Here is a 27,931-nt window from a genome sequence, read left to right on the forward strand (position 1 = left end):
CGACATGTAGCAGCTACTGCTTTCAGACACCCAGGAAGGGCTACAGCTACTGGGTCCAACATGGATGAAAAATACGCAATTGGTTTCCTCAGTTTTCCATGCTTCTGTACTAGAACAGGGAGTGCACATCCATTTCTCTCACTGCAATACAACTCAAACTCCTTGTCATAATCAGGCATCCCTAATGCATACGCTTCACACAATCCTTCTCTCAATTTCTTGAATGCGGCCTACTCCTCTTTGTTCAAATCAATTAGATCTCTCATATCACTTCTTGTCAAACGTACCAAAGGTTTTGCAATCAATGAAAAATTTCCAATCCACTGACGACAATATCCAACCATTCCCAGAAACATTCTCACTTCTCTTTCGGTCATTGGTGGACTCATTCTTTTGATAATCCTGATTCTGTCAATGGTTATTTTCCTGTGTCCTTTCTCAATGCTGTGTCCCAAATATTGGACTTCTTTCTTACAAAATTGTAATTTCGATGATGAGACTTTTAATCCTCCATCTCCCAAATGATTCAGCACGGCTACTGTGTCTACCTCACAAGCTTCACGAGTTTTTGATGCCACAAGTAGGTCATCAATATACTGGACTAGTACTGAATTTTCAGCCATTTCTAGACTCTCCAAAGACCTTTTCAATAGCTGATTGAATATTGAGGGGCTTCTGTAGGGAAGCTGCCATACCGAAATACTCACCTGTGGAGATCAGTAGAGCCACGCCACTGCCGCCACCGCCAAGAGTCCAGGGGGCCATTACAGCGCCAGCAAGCACCATCTTCAGCGTCGCCGCCCCGGGACTGCAACTCCCGGCAGCCTCAGCGGCGGCGCGACGAGCTGACGCGGCGCAAGCGCCAGGAGGCGCATACAAATTGCAGAGAGGCCGGCGGAACGGGGGGAAGCTGCCATACCGAAATACTCACCTGTGGAGATCAGTAGAGCCACGCCACTGCCGCCACCGCCAAGAGTCCAGGGGGCCATTACAGCGCCAGCAAGCACCATCTTCCGCGTCGCCGCCCCGGGACTGCAACTCCCGGCAGCCTCAGCGGCGGCGCGACGAGCTGACGCGGCGCAAGCGCCAGGAGGCGCATACAAATTGCAGAGAGGCCGGCGGAGCGGGGGGAAGCTGCCATACCGAAATACTCACCTGTGGAGATCAGTAGAGCCACGCCACTGCCGCCACCGCCAAGAGTCCAGGGGGCCATTACAGCGCCAGCAAGCACCATCTTCCGCGTCGCCGCCCCGGGACTGCAACTCCCGGCAGCCTCAGCGGCGGCGCGACGAGCTGACGCGGCGCAAGCGCCAGGAGGCGCATGCAAATTGCAGAGAGGCCGGCGGAGCGGGGGGAAGCTGCCATACCGAAATACTCACCTGTGGAGATCAGTAGAGCCATGCCACTGCCGCCACCGCCAAGAGTCCAGGGGGCCATTACAGCGCCAGCAAGCACCATCTTCCGCGTCGCTGCCCCGGGACTGCAACTCCCGGCAGCCTCAGCGGCGGCGCGACGAGCTGACGCGGCGCAAGCACCAGGAGGCGCATACAAATTGCAGAGAGGCCGGCGGAGCGGTGGGAAGCTGCCATACCGAAATACTCACCTGTGGAGATCAGTAGAGCCACGCCACTGCCGCCACCGCCAAGAGTCCAGGGGGCCATTACAGCGCCAGCAAGCACCATCTTCCGCGTCACCGCCCCGGGACTGCAACTCCCGGCAGCCTCAGCGGCGGCGCGACGAGCTGACGCGGCGCAAGCGCCAGGAGGCGCATACAAATTGCAGAGAGGCCCGCTTCGCAGGACGCGTGCGGGACGCGCCGGGCGAAGCCCGGGCAAAGGGCGGGCCTTCTGTGGCCGTCCGGGGCTGACCGTGGCTGGGCTGGGGAACCTCCCTTGATTTTCATCACAGGTATTCTGTTGCTATCTTTATATAAGGGGTTCTTTGGATACATCGAACGTACGGTGGTTGTGAAGAATGGGGAAATCCACACGGATGGCCACTCGTTCAACTGTTAAAACTAAAGCCCCACCTAAGACCCCTCTCCCAAGTTTGACAGCAATAGATAGGATGTTGCAAAAAACAATTGGGGTAGTCGCCAATGCTATTGAGAGCACCGAGAGGCGGCTATCACTACCCCCTAGCCTATGTTTGTTAACGCAACAGCATCAGGACACAGAGGATCACTCTAACACCGTGCTGAGTATGCCATTATCACAAGAATCTATTCTAATGGCCTCATATGCGGACTTTCTGGTCAAGGACTCGAACTGTGTTGTAATCTCGCAAACTACACCTCCTGATAATTTCATGACTCGGGAAAATAGGCTGTCTTTAACTCCTACACTAGGATTAAGTGAGGAACAATCTAACATAAATAATGTGCCTGATCACAGGGAGGAGATAATTGTTTGTGAAAATGAAGATATAAACACTGTGGGTTTGACACATGATGCTATCTCCCTGCAGGAGATACAAGGGAGTAGTCCAAAAGCAAAAGCTGTGCAGAACGTACGCAAGAAAGGGAAACCAAAAGGCAGAAACAAGAAAATTGTATTACCCCCCCGCCAAGAGAATGGGGACAAAAGAAAGTCATTAAATAGTATTGAATCCCCTAACCAAGATGATAATTCCACCCTACAAGAAGTAATTACATTAAGTGATTTGGTAGACTTCATGATAAAAATTGAGCAGGTAATGAAGTCTTTGATATTGCCAGTAGTAGGAAGACTAAAGACCCTTGTTGATAAAATTGAGGGCTTAGAAAAGCAAGGGGCAGGTACTTTAGAAACATTGGAACATCTTAGTACACTAATTAGACCTAAAGTTGTATTGAATACCAATAAAACAGATGATGCTGTTATTAATGTTCCGCACTCATTAGCACCTGCAACTCTACCTGAAAGGTGCGAGAAGGATGATGCACCCCCTATCCTACCTACAGGGGTAAATATGTCAAATGAAATGGATTCTGGTGGTAAAAGAATTGAAAAAGAGAAAGGTAAGGGATATGATGAGAAGGAGGGAATGGCAGACTTAAAAGTCTATAATCGAAATGACAAGGATAAAAGAATATATATTGACCTCCCTCCACAGTCAATTCCCACAGGCAACCGAAAGGCAGAAAACTATCAGGAACTCAAGAATAAGGTAATTCATTGGCTGAATTACAATAGGCCATTGCCTGGACAAACTCGTGTAGAAATTCTAAATGTTAGGAGGGTACACTGGATTGGACAGAGGCATAAAGATATTCAAGGAGATTGTATTATCGTGAACTTGAGGGACAGAAGAGCAATGAGTTTTATTTGTCAATGGGAACCTAACTATAATACTGGCAGAATTCAAACTTTAGACCTAACCTACTTTTATCCGGTAATGGATCTAAGGAGAGATAATACCTGGTATTCCGGGGAACATAGGTTCAGACATAGAGGTAATGCTAGCCCAATTTTTAAAATCCCTTTGGCAAATAGATTTCAGATCTTGCAGGGGTTAGAAGATATTGACTGACTCAGGGGAGACAATAGACCCACTGATTTGAATACTACCAAAAGTAGCAAGTTAAAGGACCAAGGGCTTCGGAATACCATCACCGAACTAGAGACAGCTAAGGTGGTCCTTATTAGCGAGAGCCCACAAATCGAGGTACTTTGTGGTGAGGAAGCATCTCTTAATAGTAACAATGATTTAGTGGATGATCAATTTAGTGGGGAGGTTTGGTCCCTCTTGAGTTGGAATATCGCAGGACTGAGATCCAAATTGGGCAATAAAAATTGGGAAAAACTGGTAGGCAATTTTGATGTTATTAGCCTCCAGGAAAGATGGACAACTGAACCCATACACATTAATGGATTTAAAACACATTTTTCTCCAGCAGTTAGCTCAACTCATGGTAGGGCTAAAGGAGGTTTGTGTACTTATGTTTCGAATCTGCTAGTAGGAATTAAAACTGAGTTAGTTTTTAATAATGTCTATTATCATATTATAAGGATCACAGTCAATAAGGGGTTTTCCATAGTTTTGATTAATTTTTACGATAACATCCAAGGAGAAGACCCAATGGATGTTCTCAGATTATTAGGTAGTAACATCACCCTAGCAATTGGGCGGAGGACAGAGGACACCTACATAATTTGGGTAGGAGATTTTAACTGTCAATTATGCAGGAGCTCTGAGAGTGGGTTATGTGGGATAAAATTAGATAGAGACATTGGCTTTAGTCATTTTGAACACTCTGGACGAGGGGATTATTTAAATGAATTAATATTTGAAAATGATTTGGACTTTGTAAATAGGTTGATTAGTCCAGAAATCCCCTTTTTACCAACGTTTAATGGCAGAGGGGCAAATACAACTATTGACTATGCCCTAATGACTTCTAGACACAGGGATATGATACGGAACTATAGAATTCTGGATTGCCCACTTAGTGATCATTTTCCTTTAAGCTTTAATATAACCATGAGACTTAAGAAATATCGTGGTAGGGTCAAATCTAAATTGATAATAGATAACATTACTATGGCCCGTAAGAATGTTTATGCTCTAAAGTGGACAAAAATTTGCCCCGCAGATTTCCTGGAGAAACTAATAAAAAGCATGCTGCTCCAATTTTATGTATGTACAGATGTGAATGCCAATGATTCTGATTTTATTAATAATTTTTTATTGATTATTGCCCAAATAAGGAAGTTATTGTGGGTTGGTACTAATGGTGGGACTACAAGGCAGAAGAGGTGGTTTGATTCAGAATGTACTAAGGCTTATAGAAGTCTAAAGCGTGCTATACATGCTACAGAGAAGGATTCTGATTTAATCAGGAATTGTAGGAGTGTCTATAAACAGACCCTCAAAAATAGGAAAAATGCTTTAAAGCTGGAAGCATGGGATGCTTTATGTGACGCCTCGTTAAGCAAAGACTCTGCCTCATTCTGGAAAGTTGTTAATGCCCCTTTTTTAAATTTCAGCGACACGGACCCACTAGATGTGGCAATTACTGAGAGTGAGTGGGCTGAATATTTTGCTAAGTTGTATTCCATTGTACAGGACAATATGGAAAGTACCAATGATAATATCCAATTGAGAGACTATACACAGAGTAGTATCCAACTTGAACCTGAAATAACAATAACAGAGGTGCAGAAATGTATTGATGCAAGTCTGGCGGGAAAAGCACCTGGCCCTGATGGAGTCCCTGTTGATTTATTTAAAAACAACAGGGAACTATGGGCTCCAATCCTTACACGTTTGTTTAACGCCACTCTGAAAAAAGGCCTCCTCCCATCGTGGTGTGAATCCCTGATAGTCCCAATTTTTAAAAAGGGTGACCGTGAAAACTGCAAGTGTTACCGCCCAATATCACTCCTGGATTCTACTATTAAAATTCTAGGAAGGGTAATCTTAGATAGGTTACATGTATGGGCTAATGAAGCTAATATTCTAAGTGACCTGCAGTATGGCTTTAGGAAAGGTCTTGGTACTATTGAACAGTGTTTGAATTTGCATATTTTAATTGAAAAGTACACCAAAGTTAAAGAGGGACGAATGTTTTTAACTTTTGTGGATCTTACCTCAGCATTCGACTCAGTAACACATTGTAAACTTTGGGTAGTAATGGATAAACTGGGTGTGGATAAACAGATTATTAACTTCCTGAGAGATCTTTATGCAGGAGCATCGGCCAGAGTAAGATATGGAAAAAATGGCGAATGCACTAGATCCTTTGCAATTAAAAGGGGTGTACGACAGGGCTGTGTCCTGGCGCCGTTCCTTTTTACACTCTATATTAACAACGTGGAAAAGACATTGATAACTGAGTGTAGGGACGTACCAATGGTAGGAAAAAGATCAATCCCAATTTTGTTATATGCAGATGACGCGGTCCTGATGGCTAGAACACCGCAGGCCATGCAAAGAGTAGTTACATCCTTTTTTGATTTTATGAATCAGCTTGATTTAAGCATAAACTGTTCTAAGACATTCACCATGCACTGTGGGCCGGGTGCACAGAGGAAGAAAAAAGCAATTTATATTGGAACTACCCCAGTAGAGGACACCTTAACATTTCCCTACTTAGGGGTCTTAATTGATAGTTCCGGGTTATGGAACAATACAATTAAGACAAGGAAATTGTTGTTCTGCAAATCTATCATGGCTTTAAAAAATTTTAGCCGAAAAATAGGGAGGAAACCAATTAAGGAAATGTTGACTGTTTATAAAGCAACTTGTGTAGCTATTGTCACTTATGGGGCAGGCCTATGGGGATATGCAAACGCCAGTACATTACAAGTGGTCGAAAACAATTTTATGAAATATCTCCTAGGTGTCCCACAGAGTGTTTCGACATATGTTTGCCACATAGAATTTGGTGAACCATATTTAGAAGATATAATAAAAACTGCACCAGTTCTATTATGGCATAGAATATGGACCGCAGATGAATCTGGTTTAAATCGAATGATCATGGAAAATGCGATGGGTCTAGAGAAGTGTGGGAAAATCAGATGGCTGAATTATATTAATAATTTTCTCACGCTACTAGGGCTGGGGGACTATTATACAGACCCGCCCTCTCTTTGTAATATATCTAGGAAATGTTTCAAAGATAGATGTATGACCTATTTGCAAGAGACCAGAGTAAGAATAGACTTTAAGAAAACTACGGTGGTAGCTCATGAGCAAATTGTAATTTGCAATAGTTTACAGCCATATTTAAAGCTACAAACGAGTGATTATGAAAGGTTTTTACTGATACGTTTTAGAGTTAATTTACTATTTAGATCACTCAGCTTTCCATCTATGAATAATTGGTCAAAAATATTGAATAAATGTCCCTGTGATGATCTGTCAGTGCAATCTGATATGCATATACTTTTCTTTTGTAAATTTTATACCAGACCTAGACAAATGTTTGTTGTTCCTTTGCTAAAAATGATGGAAATTAATCGGTGTCGCCCTGCTTTTTTAGCTGTACAGAAATTGGATAACATTTTAACAGTCGTATTTATTTCCTCATTCCTCAAAAATGTTTTTAAATTACGGAAAACAATTGAGATCTGAACTTACTCGGTTTTTTCCTATGTTTGGTTCCTATAACTGTTATTTTAATATATGTGTAATTATGTTTTTGTACTTTTATGGTTATTTTGTTTTAATAACCGAATAAAGATCAACTTGACTTGACTTGACTTGACTGTAGACCCCTGTGGAATTCGGCACCACGCCAAAATACGCTCGCCGGAACGAAATGCAAAAATTTGCTGACTGTCATGGTGCAATGGGATGGAAAAGAAAGCATGGCACAAATCAATCACTGTGTACCTTTCTGCATCATGAGGGATCTGATGTAAAATCAGAGATGAATTCGGTGAAATGGGACAACATGGTACAACAATTTTGTTTATCTTTCTCAGATCTTGCACTATCCTGAACTTCCCACTAGGCTTTTTGAGTCCCATTATTGGTGAATTACATGGGCTGCTCATTATTTTTCTCAAAATTCCTTGTTTTATCATTTTCTCAATCACAGGAGTAACTCCTTCCATTATTTCAGGTGTCAATTTATATTGTGGGACATTTGGGTAACATAATCCTTCTTTTACAGTTATTTTTACTGGAACTACATTCCTCATCAAGCCTATGTCTTCTCCTGTAAAGTCCCAAACTTCTGCTTTTACTGATTGTTTTAATTCTTTTGGTAATTCGTCAGGGTTAAATACAGTATAGGTTCCTGTAACCTCTTTCTCTCTGTTTGCCATTGTAATTTTATACAACACATCATCATCTGGTGTTTCAAAGGCTATTCCATCTGGAGTACAAAATATAGTGCAATTCATCTTGCACAATAAATCTCTACCTAACAGGTTCACAGGACTAGTATCGCACACTATGAATCTGTGCATTTCAGAAAATTTCCCTATACTAACTTTCACTGGTTCTGTAAGATAAGTTTTAATCTGTCTGTTGGACACACCAACTACTTGGATCGGTTCATCCGAGAGAGGAAGATTCTTGACATCAGCTGATCTAACTGTTGATCGAGTAGCACCAGTATCAACTAGGAAAGTAATATGTTCATTATTAACCTTTCCATCTACAAATGGGCCTGTCTGGTCTACCTCTAAAGTTGCGCCAAGTACGCACTCTTCTTCCTCCCTTCGGCACCGTCAATAACCCTCTTCTGAAACGCTTTCATCGCGTTGCAGCCAATACTGCGAAGCAGCGCTAGCGTGTTGCGGCTTATTTACCTGTTCTTCGTTGTAGAATCCATTCTCCTTACTATACTTATGGCAATTTTTTTTCTGTGGAAAAGGTGGTTTTGGCACCTGATTCTGTTGTGTTACACCCTGCTAATGTCGTTGCTGTTGACCACTCACCTCATTCTGCATCTGTGGATTCAAGGATGAATTTTAATCGTTAGTACTTGGTGGATTCTTACACTCTGCTTTCCAATGCCCTATCCTACCGCAATTATGACACAGAAATTTCTTCTTAGCTTCCTCAATATTCCCTTTATTTTTCCCAGGATTAAATCTTTGTTTTGACCCAGCTTGTTCTGCTAATTTTGCTTCCTGTCTCTCTGCTACCTTTACTTGTGCCCACATAGCCTTCTCTTTCAGTTTTCGCTGTTTTGCTTCAATTTCATCACTGAAATATTAAGCATGCCTCAATACCTCATCTATTTTCTTATTTTGCCAATCTACCGTATGCTGTTTTATCATTTCACTAACTTCTGGATGAAGACCATATACAAATCTGTATACGAAATGACTCAAATCCTTCTTACTCAAATTTTCATCTCCACTGCATAGTTTAAAGGCTGAAATTAACCTCTCATAATAGGCATGTACTGATTCTTTGCTTTCCTGATGTGTTCTGTCAATTTTCACCCAATCTGTCTCTTTAGGGGGTACCTTGTTCTTCAAGAATGCCATAACCTGTTCATATTTCTTCATTACCTCGGGGTCTGGAGCTCCTGTCTTTGGATCCCTTGGGTATTCCTGTGTCAGCCAATCTATTACTATTTTGCATTCTGTCCATAGATCTGCTGGTACTATTATGTCAAACAAGTTATTCAGATCAATCCACAATACTTTGGATAGTTTCACAAATCTGTACACCTGTCTATACCACTCAACGGGTTTTTCACGCAGTCGAGGGAATTCATTCGTAAATGACAAAATATCCTGTCTGGTCCATGGGACATGTACATATCCTCCTCCTGGAATCTCTCTCATAGGGCATTCTGTCACTCCCTTCTCTTTCTCTCTCACAGGATAAGCGGAAAACGTTTTGTCTGAAACTTCGTCTCGTTTGCGATACCATCTGCTTTTCCATTTGTCCACATCTCCCCATTTTCTCAGCAAATTTATTATTTCCTTAATCTGACCTATTCGGCCTGTGGTATTCATGTTTTCAATATCTTTTGCGGTGAAATCTGCTCGATAGGGTTTCTGTAGGGCTTTAACCTTTTCAATATCAATACCCATTTCAATTGCCACTTCTTATAATCTTTCATGAAGACTTTTCGCTCTCCATGTTACGCTTTTGCACAGAAATAACAATTCCTCATCTTGGTATGTTTTTAACTTCTCTGTCGGGATAGTTCCTACTATCAATTCTTCCAGTACCATTCGTAATTTTGCCACATCTATTGACTGAGATTCCTTGTCTTTCTTTTGCAAGCTTCTCAACCATTCACTCAACTCCTATGTAGACGGTCCTTCTGGCTTTTTCTACATTTCCTTGTCCAAAATCTTTTTGAATTTCTGACATTGTCTCTATCATTGTCATACGTTTTTCTGCACAGTTTTGACCTACAAATGGGTTATTTGAAAAATTCGGTTCAATCATACTCATAGTCTGTCTCCATGGATTCTCACTCTGACTCATTCTTGGTTGTTCAACCGGTTTATTACTTTTATATGGGACTGTCAAACAATGTTCGCTGTCTTTCTGCTTGTCAAAAATAGGCATTACTGGACCTATCGTTACTGGAACAGTTACCGCTTCCAAATTCTTAGTCAATTCTCTTATTTTCTCGGTTAATTCTAGGGTCGTTTTTGCTAATTCAGCAGAATTTTCTCCATCCAATTTTTCTCCAGACTTCTTTTCTACCTCTCTAATGGAATTGTTTCTTCCCAAATCTTGGAACTCTGGTTCCGATTTTATGATTCATACTGTTTCTTTCATTGGGGCACTTGGAGTTAATATTTCTGGTTCTGGTCGGTATGGTGGTGGATTCTTATAGAACATATCATCAAGTACATCATCCTCTGATTCATTCATTCCATACCCTCTCGATTCCACATTATGCCTCTTTTCCACACACTTTCGTCCTTCATTCTCTCCTATAGTTCTTACGGGAAACAACCCCTCAGTCATACTCGCATTCCGATACCTTCTCATTCGATCATCATGCGTCTCATGTCCGTATTATCGGCCAAACAGGTACCTATATCCTCTACCATTTCTCTGTCTTTCTCGGTCATGCAGCTCGTCTTCCCATTCCGCCTCGAATTGAGTCGGTCTAGGTCTCGGTTCTAAATTCATCATTTTCTCTCTCAAATTTTTCAAAACAGCCAAATTAAATGAACCATGCTCTGGGAAAGCCAACACTCCGTTCTTTTCGGTATATTTTACCCAGTTATCTAACCAAATACAGGTGTGATATCCATATTTCGCAACCATGAAGAATGCAGGGGTTTTCGGTGGAGGAAGTAACTGTCCTTCCCTAGTTATGATCGGTTTGTCCTTCTTAAACCACTTCTTAATTTTACCAAACCAAGACTTTTTCTCCTTTTCTGGTGGATCGTAATACATTTTCCCTTCTTTCGTATCTCACTAGTCTCCTTTACAACTGTACCGCTTTTCTGTCCAATCGTAGCGTGACTCACACTAACGCACCAATCCGGAGGGTTTATGTCACTTTTACAATTCTCCAATCCCAGCGCGACTCTCACTAACACACCAATCGGGAACGTTTACGTCACCCTGTATTTTCTCCACTCCTAGCGCAGCGCACACTAATGCACCAATCCGGAGCGTTTTACGTTTCTGACCGACTGTCCAATCCCAGCGCGGTTATTCTGATGTCAGCAGCCGCTGCTGCAGCTTCTGCTCCTGTCTACCCCTCCTTTACAAATCTGCTCGGTAAGTTTTTGTTTCAATTTCTACAATTCTGTTACATAAAAACGGCACCATTGTCCGCTTCGCTAACCAAGGAATAGCAATCGACCTTTCTCACAAGAATTCCGTCTTTCCCGAGAGCAGCGCTTACCTCTGCCCTACTACGGAATCGTTACTTCCGTTGATAAAGTAGCACATCCCTCTACTTCACCCTTCTAACAAGCATCAGTCAACCGTTTCTCCAGAATTAAGACACATAGTTGGAGACCCAATGCTCCTGAGAAATAAAACTAGAGTTTCACAATTAACCCAAATGCCTTTTCATTCACACACTTTCACACAAGAAAAAGTAGTACATTCACACAGAATCCTGTCTTTTCCGAGAACAGCGAACAGTCTGTTCTACTACAGAATTATGACATACGTTAACAAAGCAGCGCTTACCTCTCCTTTTTCCGTCTAACAAGCTCAGAGAGTACCTATTACCTTTCCAGTGATAAGCGTTATCGGAATGCCAGTTGGATCCCTGGTACCTAGGACCAGAATTTCACAGGTAACCTTCGCTATCATACACACTTCTCTCACACAGAAAATGTCTCTAATGGCAACACACGGAGATGTCACCGAATCGAACCCCGACAATGCGTCGTGCAACTCCAATCGTCACACGTTTTTCCTGTGTACCTACAGGATAACAACAATTCCGTCTTTCCCGAGAGCAGCGCTTACCTCTGCTCTACTATGGAACCATTACAAACTACCGACTTCCCACATCCCAGATGCCGTGCAAACAACATAAAACTCGACGTGACTCAACATAGAGTGTTAGTACATAAACCAATATCAATAACCAATAATCAATAAGCTATTTATAAGCAATAATCACCAAACCAAAACAATAAAAACCATAACTCTGCTACCAGATGAACTGTTGCAGCGTGGAACATCAAATTCCCCTTGGTCACAGACCAAATACCTCAACATCAATTCACTCATATACATTCATTGGTGGGGCCCATAACACCAATACATACACTCCGTTGGTCTGCTTCCCTAGGGAAAATAAGCTTCCAAACGCTGACATAAAAGGAATACCTTTACTTTACCCTAAACACATTGACTTCAAACCTAAGATATCCCTCTCATAAGGAGATGGATCATTTAGTTGTTTGTAGGTTTAGTGTCACAATCATTTATCTAGTCTTTAAATCCTAAGCTAAATTCTCCTCTTAAAATAATCGACACAACACATTTGTCAATTAATCAAGTATTCTTTATCGAAGAAATATTGCAAGAAACGTTAGAAATCATCATCAGCATTTCAGAGCATCATATTTACCTATTCTGACTAAAAGTCTTCCGCTAAGTCAGTCAGTCAAGGAAGAATTTTATTCAGCAAAGTTAGGCCGCAATTCAGTCTCTCAAAGATTCAGGATAACAGCTGTCCAGCAGTGTCACCGTCCTCTCCGTCAGCAAAACGTCAGGAAATCGAGTTCGTCAAAGAAGAGCAAGTTTTAGTTCAATTTCCTACCTACTTCTATAATGAAAATAATGTCAAAAAGTATCAAGATCGGGGTTTAGAAAGTCCTGATTGGTCGACTTGGGGTTAGGAGGTAAAGTTCTCAGGGTGTCCAAACGATGAACTCATCATACTTGCTGGTCCCGGTTTTTAAATCAAGCATTGTCTTTGGTATTGGCTAGGTTCCCGGAGCGTCCTTGAAGGGTATATGTTCTCCATCTTGTTTAGGCTGAAATGGTCAACTTAAGCAAAAGAAACACAAAAACGTAATTAAAACATAGAAATGGCTAATAAAATGTTATCCCCTTGCTAATACCCATATGTGTGTGTATTTATCTAGCAGAAGCAACACTCAGAGCGGTTTATACTCACTGAATAAAACACCAATCAAAAATACATCACCAAAGCAACATATAACATGCAATATTCTAATTTCCTACTATTAATATGTGTACTTAAATTAGTTTACAATTAGTATAGCCATGCAAAGCGCAATTCCCACGTGTAATTCTTTTGTTAGTATGATTGGTAAATGTATCACTGCAAACCAATTAATACGATTTTTATTTGTCAATTATTCAAATTAATATAAACATGCAGAATGGGGGGTATACAAAATGTTTGTACTACCCGCTCCATCAGGATCATACTCCCACACCAGTTACTGGTGTAGGGGTATGATTCCAAAGCGTTTGACACCAAACACGACATGTTTTGATGCAGCCATCCCAGAGTTAGCATTAACCGCGAGGTTATAATGCACTTAAGAGTATATGGTTTAACCGCATCCACAAACAGCCACAGAGAATAGACTCTGAGAGCTGCAAAGGGGCCCTGCTCAGGCAGAGGCACCCCCTCACATGGAAACCAATACCTTGCCCTGATTGATAGGGCCTGCCTTAGGGGTGACTGATAGGTTTATATGTGTGTGCAGGTAGAGATATAGGGAACCTATATCTCAATGAGGAGTGCTAACACTGCCTCACCCAGGCTGCAGTAGCAGGCCTGTGATGTCAGATTTAGTCTGCTTCCCAGGGGTGGCATAATACATGCTTCAGCCCCTGGTAGGCCTGTGAAGTACCTATGCCCTTGGTACCGATGGTACCATATACTAGGGGCTCATAAGGTACCACAGTATCCATTCACTAATGCATCTAATATGCACTCCAAGTTGTTTAGAGAGAACAGAGAGGCTGGGGCCCTGATTAGCAGGGTCCCAGCCAGACTATAGCCAGAAACCAGTGTAAAAATCAGAAAAAAAGTGGGGGCAACATAAGGTGCAGATCCTACTCTCCTACACAAATCTATTCTTAACTGACTCACATTTATACTCTGTGGTTGAGGTTTTCGTTTTTTGTTTTTCGTTTTTCGTTTTTCCGTTCCTTTTATCCAATCATCTAATTTGTCTGGTGAAGAACCTACTGAACTCTCTATCATGGGAGTGACATTCGGATCTACTCTCCTCGGGTCCATTGGTGTACTTCTCTTAGGGGTTTCAGTTATCATCTCACAAACGGGAATATCTAACAACGAAGTATTACTATCAACTCATCTGTCTTCATCCGCTTTCATTACCATTTCACTCCTTACACTACTCCTTGAAACTGTCAACGAATGCACCTTTGGTATATTCTGTTTTTCTCCGTACAATGGGATTATGAGACCGATTGTTACCGGAACGGTCAATGCTTCCGCATTTACACTTAACTGATTTCTTTTCTCAGTCAGTTCTTCTCTTGACCTATCCAACATGTCCTTTTCACTTTCTCGTACTACTCTAGTTATTTTCGGGACTGGTGGAATCAATGGGCTTCCCATTAATGGTGCATTTGGAGTCACTTCTCCTGAACTTTCTTGATATGGCAGAGGTCTTTTAGTCAAAATGTCATCTAACAACTCATCATCAGAATCGTTTGTGTCATAGCCTAATCTTGAAGTTTCTATATTTTTATTTTTCTCTTTGCATTGGCCTCCTGTCTGTCCTTCTGCAACTAAAATTGGGTACAAACCCTCAGTTACCACAGTTCTTCTCCATCTTTTCATTCTATCTTCTCTTCTCTCAAAAGGATATCTAGTCATTACATTTCTGTATCTCCTACCGCCTCGATATTTCTCTCTTTCGAATGCCTTTACTTTCCGTTCTTCTAGCGCTTTGTACTGTGTAGGTCTGGGATGTGGCTCTAGTGAATTCATTCGATCTCTTAAATTCTGCAAAATCGTTACATTAAATGAACCATGCTGTGGAAAAGCTATAACACCCTCATCCTTTGTGTATTCTACCCAATTCTCTAACCAAGTACACATATGGTATCCTCACTCCAACACAACATCATATAGGAAGCAGGCGTTCTTGGAGGTGGAATAGGAAATCCCTCTCTAATCACTATTGTTTTGTCCTTTTTAAAGAAATTCTTTATTATCTGAAGCAACTTAATTTTCTGACTCTTTATGCTAATGTTTCTCAACAAACAACAAGGAAACCTTTCTGTATTTCTACTTTTTCTAATTGTAAATTCTCGTCCTACACCAGCGCACCTCACACCAACGTCCAATCGGAGCTTCACTACGTAAGCAACGTCTCAACCAATACAAATGCAGTTGCTGCAAGTTGACCAATCACAGCTGCCTAAACGCCCTCTATCTGACCAATGCCAGCCCGGTTTTTCTGATGTCAGTATTACTCCTTCTACTGACCCTCCCTTTACAAAAGAACACGGCAATATATTTCTAAGTTTTCTAATTAAATTCTTGTTAGAAACAACACAAAACAATACCACTTTGCCTGCTCCACTAAATAAAAACATTGTTTTTTCACTTCAAATGAGAAATTCTTTCACTTCAAGTAGAACAACGACCAGCAGTATTGTACGTGCAAACATGCTACAGGTGGACTTGGTATAGGCCAAAGTTTCACAAGAGTACTTTAATTAAAGAGGTCTTGTTACTCCCCTGGGGATAAGGCAAGAGTTTTGGAAGTGGACCCTTCGCTATTTCAGACACTCTACTTACATACGAAATTGTCCCTAAATATAACACCTACAGCCTTCCACCGTACAGCATTATAACAACAGACAAAGTAATTCTCCAGTGTAATAACTTATCCACACTCTTCTTATGCCTACTTCAGACTAAATTTCCATCCCGGTATCTCTCAGGTAACTCCGTACCCGTACTTCTAGACAATATAGAACAGGACACTAACTTTCTTGTAAAAACATTTTGGGCCATATGTATCAAAATCCTCATTTGTGATTCTCAAGTAGCGATTTTTTGCGAATCGCTATTTGAGAATCGCAAAATGCTATGTATGTAGGATTTGCAATTAATTTTGCGAACCTTACATATTCCTTAATTGCAAATCTCAAATTGCGATTCGCAATTAAGGAATACCTCCCCATTCATTCCTATGGGCCTAGAGGCCCATAGAAATGAATGGGAAGACATTCTCAATTTGCGATTAGCAATTAGAGAATCACTAAATGAGAATGCAATTTCAAGGGTGCAAGGGTGTCAAAAGGACACCCTGTTGCATCCCTGAAATAAGCATGGGTGCACATGTGGGGCACATACATGGCCTAAGGTGCTTCACATTGCACTTTGAAAAATGCAAAAAAGGGAATTTGGTGGTAATTTGCGATTCCTTAATGCCAAATTTCTCTTTTTTGGTGCTTCTTACATTGCATTCAAGGAATCGCAAAATTTGCGATTCCTTAAATGCAATCGCAAAATAAGGAATCGCAAATTTTGAGATTCCTTATTTTGCACGCAGATTTGCCTCATACATACAACTAAGCAAAATTGCGATCGCAAATGCCAAAATTCTGCGAATTTCGGCCTTTGCGATCGCAATTTTGCTTGATACATATGGCCCTTAATCAATAATCAATAATATTACCAAACTAATCAGTAATTAAACCATCCTCTTCTACCAGAAAACTGATCCAGTGCTACACTTTATCAGGGATCGATACTCATTGATATTTCATACAAATGGCACATTCACCCAATTCATAAATCCCTGCTCTGCTGGGGGTCAAGTTTTAATGACGTGAAAAATTGTTTCTTTCACAGGTTCTTGTCTAACATTTCTAAATATACAACTAGACCTGTATATCAACTCAGTTTCCTCTTGGTTGATGAACCAATTAGTTCAGTAGTTGATGGTGATGATAGTACCATCTAACTATCTAGCTAAATAAACACAGACTCTCGGTAAGATTAATAAAGTTTTTCTAAAAAATGTGAATAATTAACGCTCATCACATACAGGTCACAAATGCAAACAGAGAATCTCACCAGAGGTAGAGAAACAATCAGTAAATGCAAACAGTGTCATACTCATCATGAAATTAACGATATGCATATGAAGGAGTGGATAGATGAAAAGACATAAGTTTCAGCAAAATAATGTGAAACAATATACATATGACGGAGTGGATAGATGAAGTGACATAAGTTTCAGAGACAAAAAATACATTTGCAAAGATTATGCAAAGTACGAGTCATGAAATAATACTAACCCAAAGGATCAGTGAAATACCAACCCCCTGGCCAAGGAGGTAGTTGGGGTCCCCTGAAATAGAGACAGGGAACAAAGATTTCAGGAATCACGATCGGGACAGGGACAGGAACAGCTAGGCCTCTCTGCAAACCGGCGGACATCGACAAAATCACCCCTCTCTCACCTCTCCATCCGACCTAAGCTAGCCCAAACCACACCCACAAAGGCACCCCAGTTATACCATAAAACCTACATGTCCAACCCATATTAGTTCAACAATTCATGATACGGACTCTCCTATTGGAGAATTTAGGGGGCGTTCAAGCACATCGCCATGTTCACATTCAAAATTCTGCATGCTCATTGTATTACGTTCTTTCACGTGACATAATTCTTGACTCATTCATTCATTTTAATATTTGTAACTTATTCATTTTCACACAAGTCTTTCAGCTAAATCCGTGGAAGAAATCTTGGGTCCCAGGGCCAGTCTCATCTTTTTGGCAGACAAACAATGTTTTCCGAACTGAACAACCTTGGACTTTTGCTCTTCTTCTGCAGCGCTCAGCGTTTCTGTATATTTGTCAAATTATTCATGCTCTCTTTCTAGCCCCTCATCTATCATGTGAATTTTAGGAAAATGCAGGCCCATTCGGCTCACTATGACGAATAAACATAAGCATTCATTAATTACATGTATATGCACTTTTCACGGTTTACCACCCACCTTTGCACTATCCCCTGTTAATATTTTCTTAGCATAAGCTTAAAGCAAAAGCGGTATTATTTATTATTATTTTTAAAGCAAGATGCAAGATGTGAAATGCGGCCTAAACATGCATTAATTTTGTTTCTTTCTACATGCAATGTATAAAATGCAGCCTAGTTCTTTTATGCATTATTTCACATTAGTGCAAGCATGCGCAACGTTTTCCCGCGTGGTTCAAGTGATTTAAGCATTAGTTTTCACTGCACACTGTTAGTAAGTGTTATGGGGGTATCAATCCGAGCAGGTTTCTTTTTGCAAAACCCTGTTCAATCAGTGTCATCTCTGATAAGGAGTGGCTTGTACAGTTTTGCCATTTTTCTTAAGAAAGGTTGTCATGAAATATTTGTTTGACATAAAACCCTTTTGATGTAATCTCTGCTCTATCAGAGTGCAGGATTAGCAAAGTTGTCAGTAGCACCTTTAGCTGTGTTGACCTGCTGGATAAAATAAATAAAGCAGAAGAAGTAATGGGGAAGAAAGCAGGGAAAGGAATGTACTTTTAGGGCGTGATGAAAATGAAATGAAAAAAATAGTCTCCTCATGTCAACAGCGTAAGGGAACAACTCATCCAATTAAAACACATTGAGACTGAAATGCTCTTCAGGCGGAAAGACGGGGGAAATATTGAGAAAGGCCTTTGAAATTGGAGCAGGGACCTGAGAAATAGAAGAAAGCTATTGAATCATGAGCAAGGAGATAAAAAAATCCCATTTAAGTATATATTGGCTACAAAAGGTTACTCTGCCGACAGAGAGCTATATAGGAGACCAAAAGAACCAGTCTTACAGCTTTATTCATCATCTGTGCACAGTGCTGATGATATGCGCAGACAGTTTCAGAGTTGAGGAGATGGATGTAGACAGCATGATTATTGCACCTGTGCTCAGTGTTCATGATAATCCTCGGGCAGAAAGGGCATTGACAAAAGCAAGAATGTGCAAGCTTCAAAATGTACCACTTTTGCAAGATTAGAGCCTGCTATGGGACAATCTGTCTCAAAGAACTTCAGCATTTTTGCAATTATTGCACCCCTAATCTATTTTGTGCTGGGAATGTTATGTCAAAGACAGTGAACCACCTTTCTCAAGGACACACAAGGAGAATGTAGTAAAAGCTTAATTTTCTTTGACTTACTCATTGTTACAAAATTCAAGAAAGGACCATATTTTTGAATACTTCCAAATTAAATATTAGGGTTAGGAGGAACACATTTCAAAACAATTAATGGTATAATGTGCATTTAAAAAACCCTGTGGAGCCCTCCGAAACGATGTTTTCAGTTTAAGAAATGTAGATCAATTTAAGATAAGCAAAAGAAGAAGGAAATTACTACAATAAAAATGATATACAATATAAATATATATATTTTTTAGAAAAATAGGATCAACTTTCATGTCATAGTAATAAAAGTAAACCAACATTATAAATATAAAAGTACATCAATGAATAAAATATAAATCAGTGAATACACACATTTGAAAATAAAAATCATTAGTATTCCAATGAAAATGTCATGCACTTAAAGAAAACATTGCATACATTCACTTGTGGGGGCACGGCAGTTACAATTCATGCAGTCGGACTGCCACAGACCTACCGCAGCCGCTAGGGAACAGCTGTTCCCTGTGCGGCAGTCAGAAGGGCTGCAATATGCTTGGCGGGACCTCTGCGGTCCCATAAAGCATATTGCTAGTTTCCTCTCCGCCGTTGTATCATGAAGGTTTCTCCTCCATAAACACCATGGCAGATACGAAGCAGAGCTGAGGAGGGCTTCCTGTGCCTCCTCAGCATATGGGTGCACACAGGGGGCACAACATGTGCCCCCCTGTGTGCAGAGGCCGCTCAAAGAATTCTGAGTAGAGGGTAATGCACGATCTTACCTATGAGATACTGCCGGCCACACTTATAAAATACTTGATGAATGAGAGCATGAGCCTTAAAAAGAATCCATTGCAAAGCCCATGGAGTGCCTCTGGCGCAGACTAAGGTGACGCAGTGATTTGCACTGTTTAGCTTTACTCATTATTTATGGGGCCAATCAAAGCCATGCAGGGTGGCTTTGTGTGGCTTAATAAATCCTTATAAGAGCCCTGCGCCATGCATGCACCACTATATGTGGTGCAAAAGTGATGCAGGTCTCTCATAGATAAGCCCCCCAGTGTTCAGCATAAAACTACACACTTGCAAGAATAGTGCAAGCAGAGAGGTCTCTACCTCTCCAAGTATAAAGGGAATCTTCTCTGCTCACTCTACCTACATGGTGAGACAACCAATTTATAAGTAACAAGAGATTCAGAACATTCTTATCTCTCTCACACCACCAAGGAACAATCTGGTCACTTCTTGATTTCATCTGCAATCTCAGTTCAGGTTCACACAGTATAGAGGTGCAGCTTCAGTTCTCAACCTTGAATATGTTGCCATCCTGCTACATGATGAACAGAAGGCAAACACCGTTTACTTCGCATGCGATTCTTCGCATGCCATTACCACGCGGACGTTAGAACGACCGCGTTGTTAGTTCGTATACCTTTACTACGCAAATCGGAACAGCGACTTGCGTTAGGGGGGAGAAGGTGTTGGATTTAAAATCCAACACCTTCCCTAGTGTCCGCATAGACTGGAGTTGGAATAGTAAATTATACTATTCCAACATCCAGCGCCCCCTACTGCAATTCGTTGTTCCGAATTGCGTAGTAAAGGTATGCGAACTAACAACGCGGTCGTACTAACGACCGCGTTGTAATGGCATGCGTACTAAACGCATGCTAAGTAATGAGTGATATTCGAACAGAAGGCTTTTTTCAACTATTGTTTCTCAACGTTCACTACCAAGTTTCCTTTCATTTGTCCAATATAGACAATAAACCTTACTCTAGTTAACAAATATAATGAAAATGAACCTGCAAGGGAAAAAGAAATCCTCTTGGCAAAGCAAAATACATTTCAACGAAGGCTAACTTTAGTTAAGCTTTTTAATGTTCACCTCAAATATATGGTTATATATGCATGTGTACTTTAAAATAAATTTAAAATATTAATAAATGAGTACATGTTTACATGAACAAATGTCACTTTGAAAAAATGCAATATAGCTTAAAACGTATGTGTAAAAGTGTTGTGTCTCCAACTCCTCGGGATTGGCACAATGCTCAAAAATGGTCCACCTCTCAACAGCTTCAAGTCTGTATGCTATAATAGCACAGATCAGTGAAGTGATCGAGCGAGGGAAGGAAAGGATGGGAACAGCGGGGAGGGAGACCTGAAATGACAGGAACGAGAATCTTATTACTAACAAATTGGACTCTTGTTGAACATTTTTACCAGCACTCCTACAGAATTACTAAATACCTGTAAAGAAAAAGAACATGACTTTTCATCTGAGCCCTTTGAGGTTATTATGGTTCCTATTATTCGGCATAGAATCAGAAGCAAACACCTTCAAATCAGGAATCTCTGTTAAGGGATAGTGACGAAGAAAGAAGAGAGTACGATAAACATAACAAGTCTTTAGCACGGAGAGAAGTAATCCCATAGGCAGCAAGTTACACCAAGGAAAGCAACGTACTTATATATGGTTAAGCCTGGCATCACAGGGTAGTCAGAGAAAAGATCACAAGACTCTTCCACTAGTCCCTGCTAAAACATGCGGCCTGAATGTGGGAAGAAACACAAAATCCTCAATACTGTATTGTAAGACATGGAATGTAATCCACCTGAGGTAGACTGCAATGAGCGTGGGATGAACTAGAAGATACACTGTTAATTCACAATGCTTTCAACAAGTGAGGCAGTGGCTTTATACAGAGAATGCAGAATACTCACTGCTGACATACAAACACAAATATGTACCGTTTTTGCACCACGGCTCTATATAGTGCGCCAAATATGAATCATACAAATGAAACCACCATTGTCCAATAATCAAAACGAGACACACAATACGAAATTATTGCCGGTATCCCTTCTACCTGCAAGAGACGACAAATGTGTGTTTCACCAACAGGGAGGGATACCGAAAATTAGGGTTGAGGCAAACCCGACCTCCCAGAAATAAATACATCGGAACGTGAGCAAGCTTTGTTTCGGTCCACGACAAAGAACGAATAAAGAGAGGTGTTACAACACCCTTACTGGACTCCAGAATAAGAAGTTAATAAAGTTAAGGCACACAGTGAAAATAATGTCAAGTGGAGAGGAGAGGAGTTGGCCTAACGGCTAGGGCTGTCCGCCTTGAATCTGGGGAACTGGGTTCGAGTACCAGCAATGACAGCTGAACATCCTGGGCAAATCACTTAATCTCCCCGTGCCTAACAAAAATGAATGTGTCCTCCTGTAATGCAACTAGTGGTATGTAAAGAGCTCTAATACCTGATTTGGGTCAAGTTCACGCTATATAAACTCTGTAAAAAAACAAAGTGCATGCATACAGTTTGCACCTTTGAGACGTGTGGAGTCTAAATTACACTGCTTCAATCCCCCCTCTGATGGCCATGTTAGCCATCACAACCAACATGTGAATCTTATCAGATGAAATCAACCTCAAAATTCTGATGTCTTCAACATTTTTCATCTACAGTTTTCCAGGTACTTCATTTCTTCATAAAAGCTATACTGACCCTCCTCCAGTTTCACATCCTTTCTTTTCACCCGTAGTCCTCTCCTTTCCTGTTGCACATGTCTCTTTGCCTTCAGCTATACCCTTTAAGATAACAAATTGACATATTGCACAAAGGGTAATAATAATAGGAGTTTTCTAAATAGAGCCAACTATTTCACTTCTAAAATAAAGAAACCAGTTACCTAATGTAGCAAATCCATTCCCGATTGAAATCCATGCACCTGCATCTTCCAACTCCTCCAAGTCTTGCTTTATGTCCTTTATGTCTATACCGTTATTAATGTACTTCACCTTTTCACTCTTGTCAGGTATATAGTTACAACATTGTTGAACCTTCAACATCTTGCAGACTCCACCCTCTTTTGAGAGAAGGATGTCTAAGGAAGACAATTCTGCTGCACCATAGATCTTATAACTATCATTTCAGAGACCACAACTAACAACGAACTAGCAGTATTAGTAGATACCCTATCAACTAGTAGAAACCCTATCAACTATAGTGGACAACTTCCTAATCTTCATATCATTCAAAACTCCTACAGAACGAATCAATTAACCAAATAAGTCTCCTACTATCTCTGCACCACTACTGCTTCTCTTAGTTCTAATGTGTGAACTCCATATTGGATCATCTAAATGCTCTGCATAATAAATCCTTGGAGAGACTGCTGCCAAGAAATATTTGCTATACCATCCTTGATGTAATAGAACATATGCTTGGTTCCCAAAAACATAATAAACTTCAGGAATAATAGGATCTTGCCCTACCATAAATAATGCCCAATTCCTTTCACATTAAAAAATGTAGTCACAATCACTCTTTCCCATGTATTTAGTGTTGACTGCAGATTAGATTTTTTGCACTCACAGCTTTCCCCTTAGGTTTCTAATCTACAGTGAGTGTAGCCATAGTTACTTTCATTCATCTTTACCCTATTGACTTCCATATTTGTTATCCCACCCTGTTCTCTACTAAATCTAGAAATGAATTTTCAAAATCAGTTAAAATGCAAGTGAAATTATTTCTATGAGCATAAGCAGTATTTAACATTGTAATGGGGTTAAAGAAGCTCTTAGCTGTTTCAATTTCTTTAGCTATGGATTGGCGAATCATATGATTGAACAAAGGGACCTTAGAAAGCACTACATCATAATGAAAAAAATAATACTGAAAATTACACTTTTTTATATAAGCAATATAGCTTGAAACGTATGTGTAAAAGGTACCTAAGGACTACATCTCTTCATGTGTAAACTGAACATTAGTGCACATTAGTATACATCTCTAATTCCTACAGTGAATACATTTCAGTAACACGTTTAAATGTTTCACACATGTTAATGAAGTTAAGGCACACAGTGAATATAATGTAAAGTGCATGTATACAGTTTGTCCCTCTGTGACGTACGAGGGTAGAGTCTAAATAACACTGCTTCAATCCCCCCTCTGATGGCCATGTTAGCCATCACAACCAACATGCGAGTCTTATCAGATGAAATCAACCTTAAAATTCTGATGTCTTCAACATTTTTCAAATGATTAAACAAAGGGACCTTAGAAAGCACTTCATCATAATTAAAAAAAATAATTCTGAAAATGACCCTTTTTTAGATTGAAGACTCATCAAAAGGCTACAAGAAACACCCTATGTAAGCGGTACGTGATGGTAGGTAATCCCCTCTGCAGATGATGCAGGTGAATGGGTACGGACGTAGCAGTCCTTTGCCTCCATAATGTCAATGTACTCATAAAGCAAGTTAAAATAAGTATTTGAAGAGTAACCCCCTCTGGATGAATCTACACGCAATGTCTTAAAATAAAATGTATGAAAGTTATTGTCAGTAGGGTTTGGGGATCCAGGTCTGGCTCCAGCTTTAATTTCAACAGTATTTGGAAATGCGGATGAGTATAATCCTAAAAGAAAAACAATCAATTCCATTGTACAAGCCTACATCTATTGTGGTTATCAGTTTCCATTACTTCTCTAGAAACAGACTTTTAAGCAAGAATTGCAGCAAGCACATTTCTTCAAGGTGTTTCTACTTATGCAAATGACAATACAAAGTGCAGAAATGGTGTGAGGAAATTAGAGTCTTTGTAAGTCTTCCTTAATCCTACTCTGTCTTCTTTCAAAATGACACCCATATGCTCATTCAGCAGGCTCAGGCCTAGGTAATCTCCTTAATTCTTTTGAACAAAGTCCATTAAATTGTCTCTTTTTAAACCACATATCAAAGTTCAGTCTAGAAATCAGGTCAATGATAAATCATGTCAGTTTGTTGAGTGGCAGAGTAAATTCAAAGCAAAGCTCAGCCACAAGCTTAAATTCACAGAGATTCAAGTGGAATTGCACTGTTAGTCTCCAATTCCTGAAGTTCTCTCTCTCTGTCATTTGAGGCAAAGTATGTCTATTCAGGGAATGAGTACCTTCAACAGGGTTCTCCACCTCTCTTTGATCTCCTGAGTGCAGGTCGTTCATCTTCAGTGTCACTCAGACCACACTATTCAGTGTCTTCAGGGATAATGCGAGGTACATGCTTTGTAGACAGACTCAGTCTCTCTCTCTCTTTTGCCTTCTCAGCCAACTGTCTCCTGCTCCCACTTGGCTCGTCACAGCACAAGGCCCTTAGTCAGGGTCTTAATCTGTCTCTGTCAGTGCCATAGGCCAAAACACGCTTGTCTCAACTGCAAATGTTGATTAATCAAGACCCCCCTCAGGACGAACGTGTGCAATTTCTTGACCTCCACAGTTAACAGCAGTGTTCATTACTAGTATCACCTGGTAAGGTCCATGCCATTGGGGTTCTAAGCATGTTTTCCAAACATGCTTCTTCACCAGGACCCAGTCGCCGGGTTTGAGGCCATGGCACTATTCCTGATGTGGTGTGGTGGTAACAGCTCCAACCTGCTGAAACACAGAATACATACACCACATTAGCTAATCCTCTGCAGTATTAAAAAATCATGTCATGTGCAATGTTCATAAATGCAGTTGCAGGTACTGCTGGTAGTCCCATTGCACGTCCCTTGATGATTTCATGGGAAGGCAGTCCTCTTCTCTGATCAGAAATGTTGTGAAGACTCATTAACACAAGGGGCAAAGCATCAGGCCATTTCAGAGATGTTGAAGTACACAATTGAGATAATCTGGATTTCAAAGTGCCATTTACTTGCTGAATAATACCAGAAGCCTCAGGCCGATAACTGCAATGTAGTCTTTGCTCCACCAATAATACTGCACACAACATCTTCAGGACATTATTATAAAAATCAGACCCTCGGTCTGACTCCAGCGAAGCTGGGAAAACCAAATCTCTGTATGAGCTCCCTTAACCCAATTCCGCTACTGTGAGGCTATCATTTCCTCTGGTCAGCTCAGCTTCAACCCAATATGAGAAGATGTGCAGAATCACCATGACATATCTTAGCCCATTGGACACAGGCATCTCAATGAAATCCAACTGCATTCTGTTAAATGGCCCTCCTGATCTCCCTATGTAACTAAGTATTACTGCTGTTCTTTTCCTAGATTCATTTGTTGACACGACACATCTGTGACACAATCCCTCAGCCACCAATCTGAATTAAGGGTTGAACCAAGTCTGTTGAAACAATCTGTCTATTGCATCCCTCTCAACATGTGTGGTAGCATGAAAATGTTGAGCCACTGAGAACAGCAAGCTATCTGGTAATACTTATCTTCCGTCTGCTGAAACTGGAAACATCCATTATAACGCAGTCAGTACAACGACCTACCTTTACAATGCAACTGTTACAACGCAACTGCCTTTACATCGCATGCCATTACAATGCATGCCATTACAACATGTCACTACAATGCATGCCATTACAACGCATTACAAAGTAAGTAATGGAGATTTTATTTAGTATAAGGGTGGGTATGGGTTTTAGGGGAACATGGGAATAGTAATTTTTACTGCTACATCATCCAACACTTTCCCTACTGTTGCATTCACTGGAGTGGGAATAGTAATTTTTACCCCTACACTATCCAACACTTATCCTACTGTTGCCCTAAAAGTATTATGCGTTGTAATGCTATGCGTTGTAATTGTATGCATTGTAATGGTAGTTTTTAAAATTGCGTTGTAATGGCATGCGTTGTAAAATCATGCAATGTAGTGGTAGTTGCGATGTGAAGACTGCATTGTAAAAGCATGCGTTGTAATTGCATATGTTGTAACATCATAAATTCGCTGAAACCCAAATGCCATCATCTCTTTTAACCTGCTCTGACCCAACTCTGCTGTTCTGCTTCTAGCACTTCCTCTTACAATTGCTTCATCTCCTTCCTAGTATCAGCTGTTGTCAAAAGAAGTTTGCAATTGGTCTCATCTTCAGATTCATTAACATATTCATCATTGAATGTTCAGGACCCTTGGGCACAATATCTTGCAACCTCATCATATTGGTTGCTAACTGTCACATGATCATCTCTGCTGCGGTGGGCAGAACATTTCACAACCACTATTTGTGTAGGCAGTTGCAATGCTTCTAACAGTCTCATAGCATGGGCTCTATTTTGAATGGGGGATCCCGATCATTTCATAAATCCTCTTTGTGACCATAGCTGACCACAGTCAAGAACAACACCAAAGCCATACTGACTTAGTGAAAAATTAGTGAAAATCATCACTTCAGCTGTTCAGAAATGCAGCAAGCTCTCGTAAGAGCAATCTGTTCAGCCACTTGTGCAGGCATTACTCCTAGAAGCCATGAGGCTTTAACCACTCCTGTAACTGTACAGACTTGTATCTCTGGTCTTGGTTTGGTGCACAGTTCAGTGACATCAAGCCAGTCATGCTCTACTTCACCATCATTGTTTTCGACTTCAGGCAGAGGCAAAATAGTAGCAGATTTCCACGTGGCACAAGTCTTAAGGGAAACATTCTCAGCAGCAAGAATAATCTGTTTAAACGTACTCAATCGAGTACTGGTCAAGTGTTGGGGGCATGTGCGCATCAACAATATCTCTACAGAATGGGGCACAAAAAAAGTGTAAGGGGTTGTCCCATGACAATACTTTCACACCTCACTGTGCTGACACATACGGCTGCCACAGCTTTAAGGAAGCCAGGCAGCCCTGCAGCTACAGGGTCAAGTGTGGCAGAAAATAGGCCACCAGTCTTCATGCATTTTCAAGCATTTGTGCAATCACTGAGAGAGCACAGCCCTACCTCTCACTGCAGAAAAGTGCAAAAGATTTGTTATAAGCAGGCATTCCTAGTACCGGGGCATGACAGGGACTTTCTCTCAGCTCCAGGAGAGCAATCAAGCAATCGTTATCTAATGGTGCTGGATCTGATACATCCTTGTGTGTCAGGGAGACATTGCGGATTTTTCTGGTTATCGGCTGTGGGCGGCGAAACTCT

This window comes from Triturus cristatus, chromosome 11, assembly GCF_964204655.1.
Source record: "Triturus cristatus chromosome 11, aTriCri1.1, whole genome shotgun sequence".
NCBI classification, from domain to species: Eukaryota; Metazoa; Chordata; class Amphibia; order Caudata; family Salamandridae; genus Triturus; species Triturus cristatus.